We start from the raw sequence: 25,510 nt of genomic DNA on the forward strand, positions 1-25,510 counted from the left end.
GTCAATCTATGAGACGTAAATGTGCCTGATTGCTTTATTAGCGTTTGAAAATGAAAATAAAGTGACATTCATGTTGTCCTGTGCTCTAAAACCTGATGAGTATGGTTAATTCATTTCCTTAGTCCCTTCTGTACTCTACATGTGACAAATGGTAAATGTCTTAGACGAGGAAGACATGAGTTTAAAAAGAAGTAGTAAGAACAGGAAAAACAACAACAAACATGGCAGTAAATTCTGCATTTTGGAGAAGATGGATAAAACTTCTTATAGAGCGAAAAACCATTTATTGGAAGCATTACTAGTGAAATCATGGTTAAATTTAAATATTTTCCACCACTTTATGTAAACCGCTTGTAGATTTTTTAATTTTTATTGTATTTATCACTCTATACATTTTGTTAAATAAATAACTTCTGAAATATTTCACTAAACCTTTGGGGGATGTTAATAAGGGCCTATTATTATTATTTTCATACACAGAATAATACCTATCAAGATCCCCAGCCTATTTACACCTGCCCAAAATTACTTCACCCACACCAATAATCCTACCTGTTTATCAGCATCCAGAGTCTACAACATATAGGTCAACCACACATACAGATTTTCAGCAAACGAAATGCAATTCACAAGAATAAGCAAAAAGCAAAACAGAAAAACCCTCACTCTCCCCTACACACACATACACAGGAAAGGATACAAACAAATGCATGGATGTTGAAAGAAGAAGGAAAGCCCACCTGTTTCTGAAACAGGGAGAACAGACCTCTCCTCCTTGGTTCACCAATTGGCACTGATTGTGGATGTGTATTTACATCAAGCTAAAAGTAGAACATCATGAATGGATAACCTCCGTATGTATACATCCAAATATCATTGGTGCAATGCTTCTAATAGGATGAGCATGCATACTCCATGTATGTACATTCCATCCCATGTAGTCATGTGCAATTCTGCATCATGAGCTGGATTGGCATGAATATGCTGTTACACTGCAGTGGCAGGCAGCAAAACCAGCAGTGCAGCAAAACATGGGAGTCTGCTGCCTGGTCAACAAGGAGTTTTATTTATATTTATTTATTGTAAGATCCATTTCCAGTCCTTTCTTGTCCTTCACCCTGAAGATCCCAGGGTGGGTTGCAGCAATTTAACATACAATGTATAAAAACCAGTAACATAGTTACCAAAAGCCAGTAGAACTGTGTCAGCCAGCTCAGAACGGTCTAGATTAGGGGTAGGCAAACTACGCTGCCCGGGCCGGATCAGGCCCGCCAGGGTTCTGTATCCAACCTGCCCAGCCATTTAAGAACCCTCTGCGAAGCCAAGTCTCCTGCCGATGGCAATGGGGGGAAGAGGCTGAGTGGCGGCGGCTCTGCCAAACACCATGCCTGGTTTACCTCAGCGTGGGGACATCTCTGCCAATTAAATGCCACACCTGGTTTACCTCAGTGTGGCACAGGGACATCTCTGCCAGCCAATCAAATGCTGAGGTAAACCAGACATGGTGCTTGATTGGCAGAGCTGCCACCGCTCGGCCTCTTCCTCCCGCCGCCGCCGCCGCCGCCCTGGTGCTCCTGTGGCTGCTGCCACTCTGTGTCCCCATGAGGGGGGCGGCAGCACCATTCCTGGAGGAGGACAGTCAGCCCAGGCTAGAGCTCGGTGGGGCTGCTGCCATGCTTCCATTGGCGGCCAACACGTTGGTGGAGGATGATGAGGCCGGTGGCCAAGTGGCCCAGGCAGCAGCCTTTGTCTCCAGGGAGCAGGAGGACAAAGGGGCAGAAACACCTGCACAGGGTGGTAGCCGCAGGTGAGGCACCAGCTTGTCCTTGTCTCTGTCTCTGTTCTCTTGAAGAGGTGCACAGGGCAGTGCATGCCGCTCTCAGCCAGCTCCTGCAGGCTCCTGGCTTCCAAGGTGCCTAGCTCCCACAACCACGCCAGCCCACTCTCTAAAACTTCCCATCCGGCCCCCGACAGTGTCTGAGGGACAGTGAACTGGCCCCCTGTTTAAAAAGTTTGAGGACCCCTGGTATATATTTGCCAAAACAGATAGGGTAAGTCCCTGAGTGAGAGCAATAGCTTGGCCTCAGTGACATAATCATATAGCCAACTCTGATGATCTATGTGGCACCATAAGAGCTTCATGTTCACTATTTGACCCTGGGCTGGTTGGAATGACACAGTGAAGAAGGCTTAAAGAGGCAGAAGCATATCAGGTCATTTAACAGTAAAATTTCAAAATGAAAGACCTCAAAAATAGAGGGTGGGTTTTCAAACAGCCTTGAAAGCCTACTTTTTGCATAGAGAAGCAAATCTTGTGAACATTTGGTGCAGCTCAAGTAAAATTGGTTCCTCCCCAAACTGGGGTTTCTTTTAGCTTTAGATAGCAGTACTTACTTCCTTAGAAAGATAATACATGATTCAATTTAGGGCTTATTTCCAGCAGCAAATAAAGAAAAGGAGTTCAGTGCTTATAAAATATGCTACACTACTTAATAATGTAGAGATTGTGTTATGGACTCCCTGCGCTAACATTTAAACCCCATGAACTATCCTTCCCTTTTCATGTTATAATCCCAAAACCGTGTGGGTTACTGTAATGCTATAAACTCCTCTCTGCTATTCACACCGTTTCATAACAATGGAACCTTTGGAGGCATTGAAAATGAATCCAAAACCACACACGACCAAAAACCCAAATGAAAATAAGAAAGAAAGAAAAAACCCACATTGTTTCGAAATATATAGGCCACCTCTGGGAATACAACATTAGAATTACATCCCAGTATACCGCTCCCCTACCTTACCCCATAATTATTGTAACAGACCAGATAAACTTTGGTTTAGGAGCATATATATTAAAATAAAATCAAAGTATGTATGGAATGGATGAGGGCATCTTCCCTAAATTCTATCTGCAGGAGAATGTGCCAGAACTATTCAGTTAGTTGGCCTTTCTGTGATAGGGTTTATTTATGTCCTGGTTTTTACTTTTAGAGATATGGCAACCCTAGATTTCTCAACCCTGATTTGATTCATCTCTAGCAGTGCACACACAATGTCTTGTCCATATATAACCCAGTGTCAACCTATAGATCCTTCAGACCTTGGCTGTCCTTGCATTCTTCCCGTTAGCTTCTTCTCCACTGTTTGCCTTTGGCACCTTCCTGCTATACCTTGATTTCCCATCACACCAGCTTTCTGACTTCATTTATTTTAATGTCAGTACACCTCAAATCTGCCATTGGTGAAGTTCTCACTCCAGACTCCAGACTTCTGATGTCAGCATTTAAACATGGCAGCATTATGAAAATTGGTGGTGGTAAGGTTGCTAAGTTTCTGACTTCACTAAATTTAAACCCTGGTGACCTGGCACAGCTTTCAAAACTGTGAGGGGGAGACCCCTAATAAATAAACTGAGAAGGGGAAGAAATGGAGGCAGTGAGAGATTTTACTTTCTTGGGCTCCATGATCACTGCAGATGGTGACAGCAGTCACAAAATTAAAAGATGTCTGCTTCTTGGGAGAAAAGTGATGAAAAAACTAGCCAGCATCTTAAAAAGCAGGGACATCACCTTGCCGACAAAGGTCTGTATAGTTAAAGCTATGGTTTTCCGAGTAGTGATGTATGGAAGTGAGAGCTGGACCACAAAGAAGGCTGATCGCCAAAGAATTGATGCTTTTGAATTATGGTGCTGGAGGAGACTCTTGAGAGTCCCATGGACTGCAAGAAGATCAAACCTATCCATTCTGAAGGAAATCAGCCCTGAGTGCTCACTGGAAGGACAGATCCTGAAGCTGAGGCTCCAGTACTTTGGCCACTACACGAGAAGAGAAGACTTCCTGGAAAAGACCCTGATGTTAGGAAAGATTGAGGGCACAAGGAGAAGGGGATGACAGAGGATGAGATGGTTGGACAGTGTTCTCAAAACTACCACCATGAGTTTGATCAAACTGCGGGAGGCAGTGGAAGACAGGAGTGCCTGGTGTCCATGGGGTCACGAAGAGTCAGACACAGCTAAACGACTAAACAACAACAATATTATGCACGCTAAACTTAATGTGTGACTTACTCCGAAGTGAAAATGCATAAAATTGGATCTCCTTTTGTGTGGATTTATACATTACTGCTTTGTGCAAGATTTCTGGCACAGAAAACATGTGTATGTTTCAAAATGTGTATTTAAAAATAAATAAATGACAATAATTATGTTAATTCAATTTGGGCTACAGTTTGTGCACACAATTTATTCTTTTATGTTGGAGAGTATGGAGTTATATGACCCCTGAGCCGTCTGAAGGCAATCCTGTATAGGGAAGGTTTTAAATGTTTTATTATGTTTTTATATATGTTGGAAGCTGCCCAGAGTGGCTGAGGCAACCCAGTCAGATAGGTGGAGTATTAATAATAATAATAATAATAATAATAATAATAATAATAATAATTGAATAAGACATCCCTATTTTCGTTGGATAAATGTTGCCTACAACACTGACATATTGTTACTTCCTGCAAGGCAAACCACAGATCAGAAATAATATGTTGTGGGATGACAGGCTAGCCTTCCAAGTGTTGTAATACAGTGAACAATTGTACACAACAATGCACAAAAAGGGAAGACAGGCAAACTCTCTCACTCACATGGGCCTGAGCTTTTATTCTTGCTGTTTCAGACTTGCCCTTTCCCATGTTAATGAGCACAATGGGGTCAGGGAAGTGCAATGGTTCTGCCGCATCTGCTAATGAAAACAGTTTGTGGTGCTTAGGGTAGAATTGAAAAGCTACATTGTTTTCAACTCAGCAGGGTGTACAAAAGATGACCCACACTTTCCCTGAATGTTTGGCCCTAATAAGGAAGACTCACCCCCTTCCTTCTTCATTTGAGGACATTCCTGCTGCAACTGGGCACCAAGGCTTGCTTTTCACCAAAGGACCAAGCAGGAGGGAGAACAGTTACAGAGTTCAAAGGAAAGATACTGTCAATTCCAGATACTCACAAAGACATCATCAGTGCTAGTCCTTCTCAGAGTTAGTAGACAGGACTGAGGGAGCAATCCTGGGTGTCACACAAATTTGGCCTACTTAAAGAGGACACAATGGACAATGCCCTCTTACCATATGGTACCATGTAGCCATAGTGGGGGCAAGCACATGTAATTGCTATGCAAGCCAGGATCGACAGCCAAATTAGTGTATGGCAGTCAGGACACAGAAAACAAAGTTTTCCCTCACAAAACACATGATAAAGTTCTGGAACCCACCGCCACAAAAGCAGACCCTCCAAGTGTCCCCATTTTCGAAGGATAGTCCCGGATTTACAGAAGACATTTCTGATTTGATCCCCAAATGTCCAGCTTTTCCTTAGGACATCCCTATGTTCACCAAAGAAATGCTGGAGGGTATGATAGGGACACGGGTGGGACTGTGGGTTAACCCACAGAGCCTAGGGCTTGACGATCAGAAGGTTGGCGGTTCGAATCCCCATGACGGGGTGAGCTCCCGTTGCTCAGTCCCAGCTCCTGCCCACCTAACAGTTCGAAAGCACACTAAAAAGTGCAAGTAGATAAATAGGTACCGCTCCGGTGGGAAGGTAAACGGCGTTTCCATGCGCTGCTCTGGGTCGCCAGAAGTGGTTTAGTCATGCTGGCTACATGACCCGGAAGCTGTCTGCGGACAAACGCCGGTTTCCTCGGCCAATAAAGTGTGATGAGTGCCGCAACCCCAGAGTTGGCCACGACTGGACCTAATGGTCAGGGGTCCCTTTATCTTTTATGATAGGACCAGAGGCGTAGCTAGCCGCTTGGGCACCTGGGACAGGTGCACACAGGGGGCAGGGAGAGAAACCGTGGCTCAGGTGTGCTGTGGGCCCAGCTCAGATTGTAGGGCCAGCGAGTGCCAGCTGCATCCTTTTCAGCTGCCCTCTGGCAGCTGGGAAGGACGCAGCAGCTCAGCGCCCTGTAATCACAGCCCCAGGTCGTGCTGCTTTGGGGAACGACATGCCATGTTCTGGGGCACCTGGACTTGGGCATCACCTTGGGCTCTGGCATGCTGCCCCCAAGGTAAGTGCTGCCCCCCAGGTACGCGACTGGATAGGACGTTCTTATTTTCATCAGAAAAATGTTGGAGGGCATGCCATGATGACTAACTCAGATAGTTTCTAATCCATCTCTCTCTAAAAAATTATATTATTTCTTTTAGAAGCGATATAGCACAGTGGTACCTCGGGTTAAGTACTTAATTCGTTCCAGAGATCCGTTCTTAACCTGAAACTGTTCTTAACCTGAAGCACCACTTTAGCTAATGGGGCCTCCTGCTGCCACTGCGCTGCCGGAGCACGATTTCTGTTTTCATCCTGAAGCAAAGTTCTTAACCTGAGGTACTATTTCTAGGTTAGCGGAGTGTGTAACCTGAAGCCTATGTAACCTGAAGCCTATGTAACCCGAGGTACCACTGTCATAGGTTTTGGTTTTCATAGTTGAATGGACCTCCCTGTTCAGTGGTAATATACATGTGAATATCAGGTGCAGGAGGAAACATGGAACAGAAAAAGATTTTTGCTTCCATGCTCTGCTTGCTAGTTTCCCAAAGGTATTGAACTGCTTGCTGCTTGTGATGTAGTGATGAGCCAGAGGCAGTTTTGGTTTCATCTAGTAGGATTCATTATGGTGTTTTTATTATTATTAAAAAAGCAGGAACCAGGAGCATTTGAGGATATTCCCTCCCACCAGTAAACACCTACAGCTTTATGAGGTAAACAATGCTATAAATGCGCTTGCAGCCGACTTAGGAAACAGAGCACTTCTCTCAGAGCTATCACTGGGAAGCACAAAAGCTACGTGGCTTTCTCCTCCACCGCACAATTAGTGCTTAAATTATGGGTTTGTGAAGTATAGAAAGGCTCCAATACAAAACATATTCTGTTTTATTAAGGGAAATAATTGGGGAGAGGTTGCTGTAAAAATGTAACATAAAATGAGACCCATTAATTTTCTGCTCCCCTCACCTCAAGTTGATTAGCACAAATTAAATTTCATGCTAGTCAGCCTGGGCACTTAGCAGGCAGTAAAAGGAATCCTGAATTTCAAAAGGGATTGGAGCAAAGCACACACATTGGAAGTGCTCGTTGTGACGGCATAAGAAACGTGCACATCTTAGCAACAATCAATGAAATGAGGGATTCATTCCAGTGAGTATCTTATAATGGGCCATCCTTATTATTCTTTTCAATCAATACACCTATCACTTAATGGCAGAGAAGGCTGGCGTTACACCCTGAGCACGATGTTCATATTTACTCACATTTTGATGTGCCTTTGAAAGATGGCATCACTCAGCTTAAGGATAGCATTCACTGCAGGGGGTTGGACTAGATGACTCTAGGAATCCCTTCCAACTTTAATATTCTATGATTCTTTGAAACTACAAGAACTGTGATTCTCTCTCTCTCTCTCTCTCTCTCTCTCTCTCTCTCTCACACACACACACACACACACACACAGAGTGATATCTACAAAACATTCCATATACAGTGGTGCCTTGCAAGATGAAAATAATCCGTTCCACGAGTCTCTTCATATTGCGGTTTTTCTCGTCTTGCGAAGCAAGCCCATTAGCGGATTAGCGCTATTAGCGGCTTAGCGGGTTTAGCTGATCAGCTGATAAGCAGCTTAGAGGATCAGCTGATAAGCAGCTTAGCGGATCAGCTGATAAGCGGCTTAGTGGATCAGCTGTTAAGCGGCTTAGCAGCTTGGGAAAAAGGGGGGGGGGAACCCCCGCAGGAACTCGCAAGACATTTTCGTCTTGCGAAGCAAGCCCATAGCAAATTCGTTTTGCGAAGCACCTCCAAAACGGAAAACCCTTTCGTCTAGCGGGTTTTCCGTCTTGCGAGGCATTCGTCTTGCGGGGCACCACTGTACCAGGGTGGCTAGTATTTTTTAGCTTAACGTCTGCACCACATATACAGCACACAAACCTACACAAACAGTTTATACACTCGTCAAGCATGCAGCCACACAACTTTCTCTTTCACTCACTCACTCACACATAAATATGTTCCTCGGTCAGGAGAAATGGCGGGATATAAACTGAATCCATCCATCCATCCATCCATCCATCAATCAATCAATCAATCAATAAAATGCATGCATGCAGTCATACACTTATATTCACTCACACTGTACTGTGATGCATATACCTTCCAAAGCGGGAGTGCGTAGCGCTGTGGTCTAAACCACTGAGCCTCTCAGGCTTGCTGATCGGAAGGTTGATGGTTCAAATCCATGTGACAGGTTGAACTCCCGTTGCTCTGGCCCAGCTTCTGCCAACCTAGCAGTTCGAAAGCACACCAGTGCAAGTAGATAAATAGGTACTGTTACAGCGCAGAGGTAAATGGCACTTCCTTGCACTCTGGCACTCGTCATGGTGTCCTGTTGCGCCAGAAGCAGTTTAGTCATGCTGGCCACATGACCTGGAAAGCTGTCTGCAGACAAACACCAGCTCCCTTGGCCTGAAGTGAGATGAGTGTCATAACCCCATAGTCTCCGTTGACTGGACATAACGGTCCAGGGGTCCTTTACCTTTACCTTTTGCCTATAACTTCCAAAGGTGCCATTTCCTGACCTTGCACTCCTTCCTCTTCCTGGGCACCTCTGAACTAGCAGTGGCAATACATAAGAAGAAAAGGAGCTTTTGCAAGGTCAGGAAGAGGTGCCTTTGGAAAGTACCAAATTGGCTGGGGGCTTCACAGATCACCTGAAAAAGCTTGGTGGGCCTGATCCAGTCTGTTGTCCACAGATTCACCACCTTGCTATATAATTTTGCCTGCCAAACAACAGGAGAAGTATGCTTAAAAGCCACATGCACTGCCTGCATTTTGTTTAAAAGTGATGCTCATATTTTCATTTCTTTTCCAATGAATGGGCTCAGTTATCTTAATCTGCAAAAATGTATACAGGAAGAGTTTCAAGGAATTAATGGGTACTGACATACCTGTACGACACTTGTTTTGGTATTATTGCGGTGACTCTCACTGTTTGTCTATATTTCCTTCAGTAAACATGATGCCCATAGGGCTAGTGATGGTTTCTGTGGATAGCGTTTTTGACACAGGACATGAATGACAAGGTTATAATTATTTACATAACAATGAGGGGTGGCTATTCCCTTTGATAAAATTTATTAGCATGTAGCAAAGGGATCTGGAGAAAAGCCGCTCCAAAATTAAGCCGGAGAAAAAAAATGTACTTAAAGAATGGCAGAAGAGTATCATGTTTCATTCATTGGAACACACATGGAAAACATGGTGAATTAAACATCAGTGTATTTATCGATACAGATATACACATCAATACTCATTTAGCTCCATCTACTGTCAATATCAAGGGACGCAGGTGGCGCTGTGGGTTAAACCACAGAGCCTAGCACTTGCCGATCAGAAGGTTGGCGGTTCGAATCCCCACGACGGGGTGAGCTCCTGTTGCTCTGTCCCAGCTCCTGCCAACCTAGCAGTTCGAAAGCACGTCAAAGTGCAAGTAGATAAATAGGGACTGCTCTGGCGGGAAGGTAAACGGCGTTTCCGTGCGCTGCTCTGGTTCACCAGAAACAGCTTAGTAATGACCCGGAAGTTGTATGCTGGCTCCCTCGGCCAATAAAGCGAGATGAGCGCCACAACCCGAGTCGGCCACGACTGGACCTAATGGTCAGGGGTCCCTTTACCTTACTGTCGATATCAGTCTAGCCATCAATGGTGCTGACTTGCCCCCTTGCCACATTGTGGGGTGCATCATGTGACGTGTCACGTTACATGTCACATGATGCGTCCTGTCCCCCACCAAGTGCACAAGTGTTCAGGCCCCAGGCCAGGGTGTGCAGGTGTCCTGTGGCCATGATGCTGTTGCTCATGCACTTGGTGGGGAATGGGAAGCATGGAGGGCCTCCTCTTGTCACATTGGAAGGGAAGAAGTAGGTGGAGTGGGGCCCCAGGATTTGGGGGTGCCCAGCCCCCACATTGAAAAAATTGGGGGGGGTGAAGACTCTTCAGCCCCCACCACTTGGCATGCCCGCTAGCCATTCATATTTGCACTGGATTCTTGCATTCCACATTTATAGCACAAAGAGCTCAATGGCTGCATTGATCTTGACACTAAACATGACAAGGCCCATTTGCAAATGGGGAGAAGGGGAGGAACAAATTCTTTCATAATCAATCAATCTGTAAAGGGGTGTGGATATATGTACACCACTGATGCGGAAAACTAATAAAGATTAGATCTAAGACTCCAGCAAAGTGAGTGTAGCTGGCAGCAAAACAGGACATAATCAGTGCATCCCAGACAAGTGTGGAATTGGTTGCTGCTATCACAAAATCAGTGTTGGGGGAGGGAGGAACCAATGGGACGGCCTAAAATGGAGACTGTCACCATGGATTAGAAGCTGGAGTAATCGCATTTTGCAGCATTTTGCTTTCTTGAACATTGTTACTCAAACAAACAAACAAACAAACCTGATCTTTACTGAGAGCTAGCTGGTTGGTCACTGTGGGAAATGAAATGGTGAGCTAGAGATAGCTGATTCAGTGCAGCAAAACACGTTCTGTTGTGAGAACTGGGGGCAAGGCTATGTTGGTCACTACCATGTAGAGAACATGCTGGAGACATGAAAATAGAAGTCAGATGTTGCTACAGCAGCAGCAGCTGTCTTCAAAGTGAGACTTAAATGGCAGCAAGCTCCACCTCCACTAAAAGTTGCTACGGTATTTAGAAGGGCCCGGCCAGTTTTTAGCTCTGAAGGAGGAGGGGAACTTTCCTGGGTGTCAAATGTGGGAGAACATTATGTTCTTGAGCCAGAGGGGTACTTGCCCCACAAACTCTTACTCCTGTCAGTTAGGTGTCGTGAGGGCCATTCCCTCTCCCAGTCTGAATTGCCAGCTTCATCCTCTTTGGAAAGGGGGCATTTGACTTCAGGGTCATCACAAAACCACCAGCAGCAGCATCACATGCAGGGCTTTTTTTCAGCTGGAATTCACTGGTTCCGGCACCATCTCCATTGGTTGCCATTACCATTATAAAAGAACAAGGGTTTATGGTGAGTTCTGGCATATCTTTTTCTTGAAAAATAGCACTGATCTTATGTTCAGGGAAGTTTTTAATGTGTGACATTTTAATGTATTTTTAATCTTTGTTGGAAGCTGCCCAGAGTGGCTGCGGAACAAATAAATAATAATAATAATAATAATAATAATAATTATTTATATTTATATTGAACCTACTCCAAGGGGCTAAGAGCAGCATATATGGATTGTTCCACTTTTTCACACAACAATAACAGCCACTACTCCTGAGGAAGATTTTCAGGGTCTGACTTGATGTTGATAATGAAGGATAAATTGGATCAGTAGGTTTGCTTCTTCTGCAATTCATCTCTCTCTCTCTCTCTCTCTCTCTCTCTCACTCACTCACTTGGCTTGGTCAGATTCTGACAACAATTTTGGAACTCTACTACCAGAATCTGTTTGGAAGATGTTCCACACTTTAGATCCCCACAAAAGAGCCTATTTACTGCAGCATGCTGAACAATTCAGAATGGTACAATAAACCAAAGTTAGCTGATATCCGTACTGATCTGTTCTGCGTAGCCTGCAGGAGTTTATAATCCGTAAGCAATATGTTAAGCAATAATGGTATCCTGCACAAACATGCTTTTCTTAAACGGCACATTAAAAATATATGCTGAGGGAGTAAATTAAGGCAAAGAAAAGAAGAAAAACTGAAAATGACTGATCTGCATTAGATGCCGTGAACTCAATGGGAATCTTTCTAATAAGCCCACCTGGTGTTCCATGAATGCCTAAGGACTGGTTTTCAAAGGTGTCATAAGCATAAATAAAACAGTGCTGCTCCTCCTATTTACCAGCGAACTGAACTGTTCTGCAAATGCGAGCAAAGGTGATTCAATTAAAACAACACTTACTGCTCAGCACTTTTGAGAGTCCAGCTCTCATATTGGATGCCAAAAACCTGGTTGTTTGCTCCAAGTCTTCTGATGTTGGAAAACATCAAAATACATCACAAGAAGAAGCCATAGCAAACCCCAGGAAAAACAAAGTCCAAAAACAACACAATGAGAGACAGTTTTGGCAATACTCATTCCAAATACCATATTTTTCGCCCTATAGTGCGCACCGGCCCATAGGAAGTACCTAGTTTTCAGGGAGGAAATCAAGGGGAAAAATATAATCCCCCCCCCCCCCCCGCAGCTCTGGGAGCAGCAGACAGGCTGCATGCAGCCTGTGCGCTACTCCAAGACCTTCTCCCTGCTTTTGCGGGAGGTGGCAGAATTCCCCCATCTCCCGCAGAAGCCCACAGGAGCCACGCGCAACTCCTGCAGGCTTTGCGACCAGGAGGGAGAAGGGACTGAAACGGAATTTCCGCCCCCCTCGTAGAAAAGCCAGCAGAAGCCGCACACCCTTTAAAGAGTGTGCGGCACTGCATGCTTTTGCGGGAGCTGGGGGAGTCAGTCCCTTCTCCCTCCTTGGGGAAAAGCCCCCAAGAGCGGCACGCTCTTTAAAGGCTGCGCGGCTCCTGCGGGCTTTCTGAGCCAGCACTGCTTTCCCCCAGTGCCAGCCTCCAAACCACGTCGGAGAGTAGCGGGAAGGCGTTGTGCGCCTTCCCGCTGCCCCCCCCCCCAGCTTGTGGGGCTGGCGAGGGGGGAAGCGCTGCTTTCCCCCACTGCCAGCCTCAAAGAGCAGACTCTCCTGGCTTCAGCGAAAGCAACGCGAAGCCTCCGGAGCGCAGGCTTCGGAGGCTTCGCCTTGCTATCGCTGAAGCCAAGGAGCCTGCATTCGCCCCATTGGACGCACACACATTTCCACTTCATTTTTGGAGGGGAAAAAGTGCGACCTATAGGGCGAAAAATACGGTACTACCTGCAGGGAGGCCCTTACTTGTGGCTATACAGTCAGGGCTGTCTTTACCCGGGGGTGCAAGGGGTGCGGGGCACCCGGCCGCCGAATTCTGGGGGGCGCCAGGTGCCTGCCGCTGAAGCCCCTTAAGCTCTTAACTATCTACCTGTTATGAAATAATAAATAATGTTGATCAAGCTAGAAAAACAAAATACACATATACCTAGGTATTACCAAAATGTATACCTACTGTTTCACTAAAGGACTTTCGACTTTGTGAGCTCATTTACCAAAGATGCGCCATGCCAGCGGTAGCACTTGTCATTCACAATGGCAGCGCTTGTCAGACTCAACGACGGCACTTGTCATTCACAATGGTGCCGTGCATGCGGAATTAACTCTTACATCAAAATTTGTGGCGCTGGGTGGATCTTTGCACCCCGGTGGCGCATATGCTAAAGACAGCACTGTATACAGTCCACATGGTCAGGATGAGGAGAAACATTTCAGAGATCTGTATCGCATGCACAGTCCCCAAGACTACGCATCCCACCAAGAACTGTGTGCAAATGGTGCATCTAAATGTGAGGGTTTTATTCCAGTGACGTACAATGGCTTTTGAGATAGGCCTGAGCCTGAGAGGGTTAGATTCTCACTTATTAGTAAAAAAGAAGAGAAAAGCGAAAGGGGGGGGGAGGAAACTGAGGGGAGCTACTCAACTTGCACGGTGTAATTAACTAAATCAAGGCCCTTAAAGCCGCCCTGCGTTTTTGCAGCATATGTACTTCATCGCAGTCACATGATATCAGTGGCCAGAAAAATTGGGGGAAACATTTCCTATGATTTCTCCAGGGAGAGCAGCATTTCTCCAATAGTTTCTTCCAGAGAGGCTTGTAATTAGAAGTGGCACAGCAGTCCTTTCTTTCCTGCTGCTGCAAGAAACCTTCGTTGGGCATTCTGAATAGGGCTTATTTAAGCCTGTGAGGAGTGGGGAGCATGCCCAAGTAGAATAACTCAACTCCCATTCCTGTAGCTCACTGCATGGTTCAGCTGAGAAGACTCCTGTACCTGTGAAAGCTTTTGCATGTTCGGGTTTTCCAGGATTTTGAAACACACGGGATCTTCCCCAGCCTTCCCCATTGCAGTGAGTCAGGGAATCATGTTGGGTGTAGTGAAGGGTTAACCTTCTGTGCCTCGAGGCTGAGGGGAAGGGCTCGCGAGGGAAGTGAGCCAGCAGGATGTGACGGAAGCATTTTGGAATGCTGTCTGAGTTCAGTGGAAACCGAAAGTGCAGTCTGCTAACTGCGCAGCTCCGAAGAGGGAGCAGAAACATGCAGTTGCATTCAGATGGAGTTTGATCTGTAAATAACTTGCTTTTGGAACAATAAAGTGACTTTAGAAACAGAAGCAAAGTCTTGGAGATTCCTCCTTTTATCACACGCTGCTGTGCTATTCTGCTGCTGATTTTATGACCTGCAGAGGCTCGCAAGAGGAGCGTGCTGGACGCCAGCAATTAAGCCATAAATCTATAGAAAAAGATTTATCGGAGCCAGGTCAATCCAAGAAATCATAGATGTGTAGAGTTGGAAGGGATCTGAAGGATCATCTAGTCCAACTCCCTGAAATGCAGCAATCTCAGCTAAAGCATCCATGATGGAGGGCTATCCAACCTCTGCTTAAAAACCTCCAAGGAAGGAGAGTCCTCAATGTAGGCCATCATTTTGCAATTTCCATAAGGTCTCAAATCTAGCCTCATTCTGGAACATTGCGTGACCAGGTGTGACAGCCCCAGCCCCCAGGGATCACAAAAAAGCAATAAAAACTCTGACACGTGTTATGGAATTAAAATTAGGCCACAACTTTATTTAAACTTCCAAATGTAGGAAGACCTTGGCTTAGGCCTTAGGCGTGTATCCCTCCTCATCAGGGTAAATGGGATATGGGGGTGCTCTGTGAGACGTAAGTGTAGCAGGCAGCCAAGCCCATATCCCCACATGCAGGATAGTTCACTGACGACCTTTCAGTGTATGGCCAGTGACACCCATATATATAACCCCTTTAAGAGGGGGATCCTGGAATTGCTGCCGCAGGGGGGTGAGTCACCACTTCATGCCCCCCCCCCATAGGGAAGAAAAGACTAAAGGATTCCACCCAAGGTTGTGGTGAACTGCTATGGAGAAGACAAAACCTGCCAATGCAGGAAAATTTAGTCCCGCTCCTTCAACAGCAACCAGTCAAAGACCGCAGCAGTGCCCGCTAAACAGGAAGAAAAAAGTTAACCTGCAAACAAGAAACATTAAGCAAAGGGAGGGTAGGGAGGGTGAATCTCCAAAGTCAACTGCCTGGCTGTTGTCGGCTCGACCCTCTATTTATACTGGGGCTGGCTCCACCTCCCAGACAGAAACTTGATTACATATTCTGGGCATGAACCTCCAAATAATAACACTGAGAAGCAAGCCAGCTCCCTATTTCTAGTAAGTTCCCTGGAATCTAGCCCTGCATGCCATCCCACAAAGGGCACCCACATATAAAATGTGAGTGCTCATTAGACAGGGGGGTGGGGTCCACACACAGGAGTATTCTTTGTAGAGGCACCATAGTGAAAAATCCAAGTTAAGTTGGCCCTTATCATAACCTTTATTCCAAAATTTATGTGGAATATTAGGAATGCAGTTTTTGCTTCCTTAAAAGTGTAGGTACAATACAAATGAGACAAACAAGAGGCCCACAGATGAGTGGTAATGATGATGATTAGTACTATAACTTATTAAATTTATTAGGCAACTTCTCTCACAACTCAAAGTGTCTTTACAAAATCTGGCCCGTCAATCAGTTTAATCCGGCCCCTATGACAATTTATTTCCTGGGGTAAAATCCTCAAAAACCCTCAACAACTTCAATCCTAAAAGAAGCTCAACAACTTTGGGGTAAAATCATAAAAAACCTCAACAACTTCAATCCAGAAAAAGGTCAATAACGTTGGTTGGCCCTTTGGTTGGCCCCCACGGCCCTTCACTTCATCAAATCTGGCCCTCTTTGAAAGAAGTTTGGACACCACTGTGAAGTCTAACCCATGGCTGAGCAATCTGTGCCCTCCCAGTTGTCATTAAACTCCATCTACCCTAAGTCCCAGCCAGCATTACCAATTGCCAATTCTAGAAGGAGGTGGAGGTCCCATGTTCCCCAGGCTTATTTAAGATTCTATGCCGCTCAGCTTGAAGGTTGCTCCAGAGGGTGAGGAAGATAGGCATTTGCCCTTTCAGTTCCTTCTGCTTGAATCATTTTTTGGTCTTTTTAGGCTATAAACCTGAAAACAAACTGTTCAAACTGCTCTCCCCCCGCCCAAAAAAATAATAATTATATTTACAGCACCAAGCTGCTTACCTGCTTTATTATTGCCCAGGGTGGGGGTGGTTAAAACTAGCAAAAGACCTACCACCCCAACATCACTGCTGCTTTCTGTTTTCACACCACCCACCCACGGGATTTTAGAAGCACTGTAAGGGAATTCTCAATTCAATATCCTTGAGTTTTGGAAGGTAGCAGAGCCCGAACCCCTTGCAAAGCTTTTGTGGTTTTATGCTTGATTTGAACTGATTTTATCTTTTGCATCTCTTTTGCAACTTTATGTGCTTCTTTAATTTTATTATTACAACTATAAAAAAATGTAACAAACAAAAAATATATATAAGGCAGATATATAAGGCAGGAACCAAGAGAAAAGCAACTGATGGTTCATTCTGTTAAGAGAATTAGAGCAGACAAGCTGGTATCTGCCGTAGACCAGACCCTCTAAGTGTCCCTATTTTCCAGGGATGTCCCTGATTTACAGAAGCCATCCTGGTTTCTCATTTGATCCCAGAATGCCCTGCTTTTTCTTCGGACATTCCTATTTGCAATCGATAAATGCTGGAGGATGTGGTAGAATGTCTCTATCTTCATTAGAGAAATGCTGGAGGGTATGGAGTTATCCAACTCCCATATTGGGAAGGATTTTTTAAAAAATGTTTAATGTTTTACTATGTTTTTCTAGATGCTGGAAGCCACCCAGATTGGCAACCCAGTCATATGGGTGGGGTATAAATAGTAAAGCCCTTCTTATTATTATGGCGTAGGATGTCCCTATTTTCATCAGAGGGACGTGGGTGGCACTGTGGGTTAAACCATAGAGCCTAGGACTTGCCGATCAGAAGGTCGGCAGTTCGAATCCCCACAACGGGGTGAGCTCCCGTTGATCGTCCCTGCTCCTGTCAACCTAGCAGTTCGAAAGCAGGGCAAAGTGCAAGTAGATAAATAGGTACCACTCTGGTGGGAAGGTAAACGGTGTTTCCATGCGCTGCTCTGGTTCTTCAGAAGCGGCTTCGTCATGCTGGCCACATAACCCGGAAGCTGTACGCCGGCTCCCTCGGCCAATAAAGCAAGATGAGTGCCGCAACCCCAGAGTTGGCCACGACTGGACCTAATGGTCAGGGGTCCCTTTACCTTTATTTTTATCAGAGATACCCTTGTGGAGGGTATGATCGACATGTGAAATTCAGACACAAGAATAACTTGAGTCCTTAAACCAGTAGGTCTCTCCACAAGTTTACATGAGTTTGAGGTAGCCTTCTGATTTGGTCTTTGTGGCACATAAATGAAACAAGCGGTTGCCATACAAGATCTTTTTGTAACTTTATTGTACACCTCATAGAAACCACAGTGTTGTGCATTGCTGAAATAAATGGAGCCCGGAGCCTTGCACTTATGCCAGCTTGGCACACTGCCGCTTCATTCTGCTGTATGTGTAGATCCAGCTTTGATTCCTTATAGGGACTGCAGCCGTAAGACAAATACAAGGTCAAAATCATGGCCTCTTAAAGCAAAGGCGGGAATGTGTACATTGCCCAAGCCTATAAATACAGGGAGAATCAGAAAGGGAAGGGATTCAGCCTCTCTTAAATGGGCTCTGTATTATTCAAAGGGAGATCAGAGAAAATTTATCGTTAAGCTAATATGAACATATGGATTATAGAATTATTTATGAAAAACATTCAGTCAGATGTATTGATCAGAGCAGCTTAAAGAACCACTGCCTTTTCAGCAAGCACTACAAAGCCCTGCGGTTTATGTTCTACAAGATTCCATCGGTAAACAATGATTTGTTGCAAATGTGAACATTTGCAACATGGAATGCCTAATCAAGTGTCTTCAGAATATTGGCTCTTTAGACGAACGTTGACACTTCAGAAGCAAATGACTACAAAGCAAAACAGCAATGCCGTTTCTCCTTCTGAATATTAATACCCAAGCGAGAATGTGGTGGGAGCAACAGAGAAATATATGAAAGGAAAATCCTCATAAGTCCTGATCAGAAAAAGCAGGCTCCTAAGACATACTAAACAGCCACGTCAAATTTTAAGGAAGACAGAGAAATGTTCACTTGCCGTTGCTCTCCAAATTGAAGAATGAAAAGTAAGAACTTTATATGGCATACCCTCCAACATTTCTCTGATGAAAATAGGGACATCCTATTCCATGGGTGGTGGTGATGATGATGAAAAGAATAATAATAATAATAATAATAATAATAATAATAATAATAATACCCCATCTGACTGGGTTGCCCCAGCCAATCTAGGTAGCTTCCAACAGTTAGACTCCTTGCAAACATTCCACCAGCATGTGGGCTTTGCTGAGTTACCGGGGGGGGGGAGGCGACAAGGATCTCTTATAGAGCACATAAAGGTAAAGGGACCCCTGAACATTAGGTCCAGTCGCAGATGACTCTGGGGTTGCGGCGCTCATCTCACTTTATTGGCCGAGGGAGCCAGCGTACAGCTTCTGGGTCATGTGGCCAGCATGACTAAGCCGCTTCTGGCGAACCAGAGCAGCGCACGGAAATGCCGTTTACCTTCCCGTTGGAGCGGTACCTATTTATCTACTTGCACTTTGACGTGCTTTCAAACTGCTAGGTTGGCAGGAGCAGGGACCGAGCAACAGGAGCTCACACTGTCGCGGGGATTCGAACCACTGACCTTCTGACCGGCAACCCCTAGGCTCTGTGGTTTAACTCACAGTGCCACCCACATCCCTTATGAGCACATAGGGACACCCTAAAGCAGAAACCGGGATGGCTTCTGTACATCCAGATTGTCCCTGGGAAATAGAGACACTTGGAGGGTCTGATACTGCAGTATGCATTCTGTTTATGTGGCTAGAATCAACTTGGGCCAGGTAGACATATCAAGCTATTTTATGCTGACCACCTTACTGACAGAGGTTCTCCAAGACCTCAGAAAAAGGTCTGTCCATCTCTGCTAACTAAAACTGCGATGGATTCAGTCTGGGACTTTGCATGCAGAGATATCCCTCACTCCTGAACTGTGAGCCCTGTCTGGTGCTCCTCCATGAGGCACCCCACGGGATTTGAATCCGTGCCTCATCGCAAGGCACTGAGGCATGCCTTCATTCTGTCCCTTGCTGCCCAATTTTATACTGTCACTTTCTGTTCCACATCCATTTATTTATGTGTGCTGCCGCAGGAGCAGCCACATATATGCCCCGTGTGTTCCTATTTCTCATGCCGTTAATTCTCAGCTTACAAGGGCAAGTGACACAAATGCAGGTCTGTGCACTAAGGATGGAGCAGAAATATTGGTTCATCTGGCTCTTGAATGATGTGGCCTACTTCATGCCCCACAAGCTACTACACAGATTGGAATTTAATTATCCATCACATTCTGAATTTTATAATATAGTTCTTGGCTCAAAAAAGTATAACAACAACAACAACAACAACAACATGTTTATTTATTCCTCCCAATCTGGCTGGGTTCCCCCAGGCACTCAGAGCACCTTTGAATACATACAAAAACATAATAAAGCATCAAACATTAATAGTAACAATCTGATCCAATGTAAAAAAATTCACAATAACTTTAAAATAAACAACTTATATAAAATAAAGCAATACCCAGCAATCGATTAAAATCCAACCGTGAACAGTAAAATTAAACAACAGCAAATGATAAAAAGTTTACATTTACAATAAAGAATTGCTAATCTGCTCTGGTTCGCCAGAAGTGGCTTAGTAATGCTGGCCACATGACCCAGAAACTGTACGCTGGCTCCCTCGGTCAATAAAGTGAGATGAGCGCCGCAACCCCAGCGTCGGTCACGACTGGACCTAATGGTCAGGGGTCCCTTCACCTTTACCTTTAATCAATAAAAATAATAGCAAATGCATAAAATGTGGGGGCAGGGGGAGAGACACCACAATATATTAATGTAAAATGCATTAATCAATGCATAACTCTGGTTGCCCAACAACAGTGGCCATTTTTTGTTTTTCTCTTTCAAAGAAATATTTCTGTTTAGCTTAGTTTTTGCTCTGCTGCCACAGGCAGCTGTAGAATTCTCCTCAACAATTGTCTTAAAAAACACGCAAAAGCAAGGAAGCAAGCAAGCAAGCAAGCAAACAAGCAAACAAACAAACCAGAATGCCCTGGATGCAGAGAGAGAGAGAGAGAGAGAGAGAGAGAGAGAGAGAGAGAGAGAGACTGTCACTGCTTCCATCCATAAACTTTTAAGGAATTTTATCTTCCCCACCAAAAAAAGATTAAAAAATCGCTCTAGATTGGAGAGACTTTAGCCATGCCAGACCCCACCTTTTTGAGCTGAAAATCCTCATTTGAGACCTCTTAACAATATATGGCTTAATACTGGAGCAAAGGCCAATTAAGGGTTTCAAAAAAAACCACCCCATTTTATTCACCTTCATTCCTAATTCCAACCTTAATATTTTTTCCCTCCAGTGTACAAACTAGGTTAAGGTTACTTACCTTTAACAGAAGGTTAAATATCTTCATACCAGCTCAGCACAATAATAAATAACAAAGTGCCCCAAACATTGGTTCTAGACATACGTCATTTTGCTCCTTCTTGCAGCAGAGCAATAGAAAACTCAACTGCATGTTCTTACAGTTACAAAGGGCATGGGATTAAAAAAAGAAAATAAGTTATGGAAAGTAACCTAAAATGCAAGGTCTAGCAAAGTCCTGTGGCTCCCTCTTTTGGATGGCACATATTTTGAATCTACCAATAAAAAAAAAGAAAAGAAAAAGAAAAAAACCCTCGCACAAAAGTGACATATCCTTAGCATCGCAAAATGAGCTTCTGTTTGTCTAAAGTGGTAAACAGAGTGAATAAAACATGCTTTTCTATAACAGATTCTTGTAAAGTATAATCATTCTGTACACAGAAAATCTGTAGCCTGTATAAAAATAGACATTCTTTTGCCATTTACTGTTGTGACAAGATTTTCCCAGGCAGGCAGGGTCTTGCGAGAGGAGTTCACTCCACATAAAGAACGCAGGATGCAGGGAGAAAGTAAAAGGGAGATTGTATTGGCTGACACCTTGTTTTTAAGCGGATCAGCACTAGCTTTTTTAAAAATGAGGCCGAAAGAAATTGCATATGCCCGGCACAAATTAAAAGCCACTTGAGTGTGGGCTGCTTTTCACACCTATCAAAAGAGGCATATTCTGGTGCTCCCGACTGACTCACTCTGCATCTGTAAGGGAGAAAAAAGCAAAAATGGCCAAACTACTTTTGGAAAAAGAACGGAGGAAAGAGGATCAAAGGATTTCAGTGCATTCCTTTTGAAATGCTATTAATAAATATTTGCATTCGGTACACAAGGATGGGTAGATCTATCTATTTCAAGTTTTTGCTAGTTTCACAGGCACTCGTTTGTTTGGAAGTCTGTTCCATTCATTTCCGCATTAACTTGCGTTTTAAAAAATCCATGTGAAAATTCATATTTATGTACTCCTTTCAATACATATTTAATTGTGTGAAGCTTTTAGTACGCTCTTTTCAGCGAAGAACCGTAGTGCAAAAAACAGATAAGTGTGAAATGTGAAGGGTAACATGCATTGTAATCTGTGCATTAGTCCAGGAGGTGCTGATCAGATCAGTGCACACAAATTCACAAAGGGGGCAGAACACATCCCTAGCATCTCTTAGACTTGCCTGCTACCCAATCTATTTGAATCTTGTTGTCTACTCTGACTCTCCAGAACCTACCCAGAGATGGGTTCCTTCCCATCACCTGCTACTTTTAAGCGAGGATGGCTTTAAAAGAGGATTAGACAAATTCAAGGAGGACAAGGATATGACTGCTAGCCATAATGACTATTCTTCCTCCACAGTCTGGAAGCCACAATGCTTCTGAGTACCAGCTGCTGGAAGCCATAGGAAGGGAGAATGCTGTTGTGCTCAGGTCCTGCCTGATCCAGGGGTTTGGGCATTGAACCTGGTGGAAGGAAGAAGAAGAAGAAGAAGAAGAAGAAGAAGAAGAAGAAGAAGAAGAAGAAGAAGTGGTGAAGGAGGAGGAGGAGTTGGAGTTTGGATTTGATATCCCGCCTTTCACTCCCCTTAAGGAGTCTCAAAATGGCTAACAATCTCCTTTCCCTTCCTCCACCACAACAAACACTCTGTGAGGTGTGTGAAGCTGAGAGACTTCAGAGAAGTGTGACTAGCCCAGGGTCACCCAGCAGCTGCATGTGGAGGAACAGCGAAGCGAACCCGGCTCACCAGATTACAAGTCCACCACTCTTAACCACTACAACACACTGCAGGACCTTCTAACTCCAAAGTGATTGATCTGCCCATCCTATATACAGATAAATCATTTCGCATTTCAGTGGGTGAGTGGAAAGAAAGTCTGCAGCAGTGCCCAAAGGTCTATGTATACGTTCAAGCTTAAATGCCAATGCACTGATGCCTTTTAAGAGCCTTTGTTTTCATAACTCTTTATATTTCATGATAATGATATGCTTACCAATAAACAACAAAGGCAATAGAGGGACTAGCTTTAAATGAAATTCAAAATCTGAATCTACAGTGATTCCTCTGAAGATCAAAAGCCCATGCCACAATAAATCTGTAGGTTCTTCAGATTGCATGACTCTTTTTTTTTTTACTCTAGAGTCTAGACTAATGGATGTCAAAGAAACAAACTCCAAATGATATCCAACTGAGATTCACTTTGAGCTTTTATATACGGTAGTACTCTGTAATAATGCAGAATGGTGGAATACTGGAGCCAAGGCTATAATTCACTGATGAACAACGAGCAATGCACACACAGAAAATATATAACCTTTGCTCGTAAACCCAAAAGAAAAAAAAATCCACCCACAATAGAGAGAAGAGAAGCACTTGACATGATTGTCTTGAGATAAATGAGAGCACATCCTTGGAGGCAGATGACTTGCAGAACAAAGCTTTGGATGTGCTCTGAAAAGTTGATTTAAAACCCGCTCTTGTAAACTCAGCACGCTTCCATAGCTTCTGTGCAGGATTAATTCTTGAAAGGGATATTAGAACACACCAACAGGGCCAAATAAGATCAGTTAAGTTGACCACTGTGATTGATAGTTCCAGCATTCAAAGTACCAAGGAGGTCTTAGCAACACTCCAATAATGCAGGTGTGCTGTTTAGGGAAGTTTTTAATGTTTGATGTTTTATTCTGTTTTTAATCTGTTGGGAGCTGCCCAGAGTGGCTGGGGAAACCCAGCCAGATGGGCAGGGTATAAATAATAAATTATTATTATTATTATTATTATTATTATTATTACCCTAGATAAATTGGGACTTCTTTCTGATTTTGCTTTAAGCAAGGCTGCCACGGGAAGCTCATTTGGAACGCCTCATATGTGACCTTCGACTCTTAGTGTTTGGGACTCATTGTAGCAGTCCCCATGTAACTAGAAGTAGCATTGGAAGAAGGAGTTCCACAAACTGCTCATTTCTCCCACAGTTCCCCACACTGCTGCTTGAACTGTTCTATTCATGGAAGTCACTGCTAGATCATAGACCCTTCTATGAACAGAAGGGCAACCCTGGCTACAGCCCAATGTCTTTCATATTTTGCTCTGTGTAAAGTTTACTCACACTTTCAACACTCCTGTGGTAGTAAAGGCTTTGCATATTTTGAATAGTTTCCCATTTGCTTTTCCTTCCAGCATCCTTCATTTTGCCTTTATGGGAATAAAGGAGAATGGAGAAGGATCCATTTGGTCCTATCCAATAAAGTTCATAGCACTTATGTAAGATTCTACATTTTGCACTGATTTCTTAATTTTAAGCACTTGCACTTTCCCCATTACAGAATTATCAGGGTGCCATGCAAGGACCAATCATTCAGAACATATCACCTGGTTCATTTAGCGGGGGGGGGGGGGGAATACTAGGTAAAATAAAATAAGAGTTCTCTGGATGCCTAGATCCTGGTTTGGAGCAAGTACTCTTTTGTGTGAAAGCCCAGCAGATATTTAAAATCACAAAGCATGCAGCAAAGTAAAGCATGGAAATATAGGCTGTTAAGCTTTTACAATATCCCATTTGAAGTTGCTTGCAAAGCTCCCCACTTCCCTTAGCAGAGAAAGAGACCACACATTTGGTAAGATAAAAATATGGTTTGCTTGCAAACTCTTCAAAGCTCAGGTTCATGTACTTTTCCATACAGCAGCAAGAAAAGACAGACAATGTAGCTTAGGATTCAAAATGGTAAATGCTTTTAAATTATTTGTATAGAAACACAAAGATGGCTTGCTTATGCCACGTGGTCTAAGCTGGGAGAATCCAGCTTAGACCTTCTTACTGGTAGGGTTCACATGCTGAATTGGAAGAACAAAGGCTTGATGACTCTTCCTACCAAGGTGAGGGGGAGTGACCTAGCTAAGCCAGGCAGAACAGCTTACTCTATGGTATTAACCCCTCCAAGCAATGCTGGTTATATGAAGCTGGATATTCCACATATTCTTCATTACTAGCAAAATGTTGGTAATTAGGTGAATGTGGAACGACGACTTGTATATGGAGGGCTTATATATGGAGGAAGGGACTATAAATGGGACCCAGATTCAGTTTGTCTTTCACTTTCTCTGCAGACAGACATTATTCCCCATTTATGCTGTATCCTTGCTTTCAGGAACAGACCATCAAACTGCTCTCACATCAGTGTTCTTCTCAGGTGCACTTATTTCATGGCTGTGGGAGAAATGTAATGGAAAATACTCGCTTTTAAGGACAGAATGGATGGGCTAAGGAAAAGGGATGTTAAATTTGTTACCAGCCCCTAGCAAAGCTAAGGATCAAGACATGAAAAGTTCCATCTCAGTTTCTCCATCTTGATCTCACTAGTGTGATGAAGGACATACACACATACACATTCCAAGCCCACTTAGACTCAGGGACCGATTATATGCATCAGAAGACATGAGGTTGTTACAACAATCTAAATTTCCCCAATGGTATTATTTCCCCACACACCTCAGCTCAAAGAAGACAAAAGAAGCAACAAAGATCTATTATCTAGGAGAAGACACAGTGTTTTCCCTCTGGAGGAATTTCTTAGAACTATTCCTACTGCCATGTTGAACAGCAGATACAGACAGATACTGGTTTCCCAAAGGATTTGCATCTGTAATTTAAAACAGTTGGAGAATGCAACCCACTTTGTACTGCAATGTTCTTTGTATGATGTCACAAGGGAAAAATGCTTGAGAAATATATTTTTTTCTAGTTACCAACCTATTCTGACCAAGAAATTATCTGTTTGTCTTAA

At 44.0% G+C, this 25,510-nt stretch overlaps 1 protein-coding gene and 1 long non-coding RNA gene across 3 annotated transcripts in view; one reads left to right on the plus strand and one right to left on the minus strand.

Annotated features, from left to right (window-relative positions):
• The window catches only part of LOC310681523 (cadherin-9-like), a 137,906-nt gene that overhangs the window by 11,314 nt on the left and 101,082 nt on the right, over window positions 1-25,510 (plus strand). The gene's annotated exons all lie outside the window — the stretch shown is intronic.
• LOC310681720 overlaps window positions 24,501-25,510 on the minus strand; it is a 35,707-nt gene continuing 34,697 nt past the window's right edge. Inside the window, exon 3 of the long non-coding RNA XR_014513548.1 lies at window positions 24,501-24,933. This is a non-coding gene — a long non-coding RNA (uncharacterized lncRNA). The remainder of the gene's footprint in view (window positions 24,934-25,510) is intronic.

Source organism: Podarcis tiliguerta, assembly GCF_965153285.1.
Source record: "Podarcis tiliguerta genome assembly, chromosome: 7".
NCBI lineage: Eukaryota > Metazoa > Chordata > Lepidosauria > Squamata > Lacertidae > Podarcis > Podarcis tiliguerta.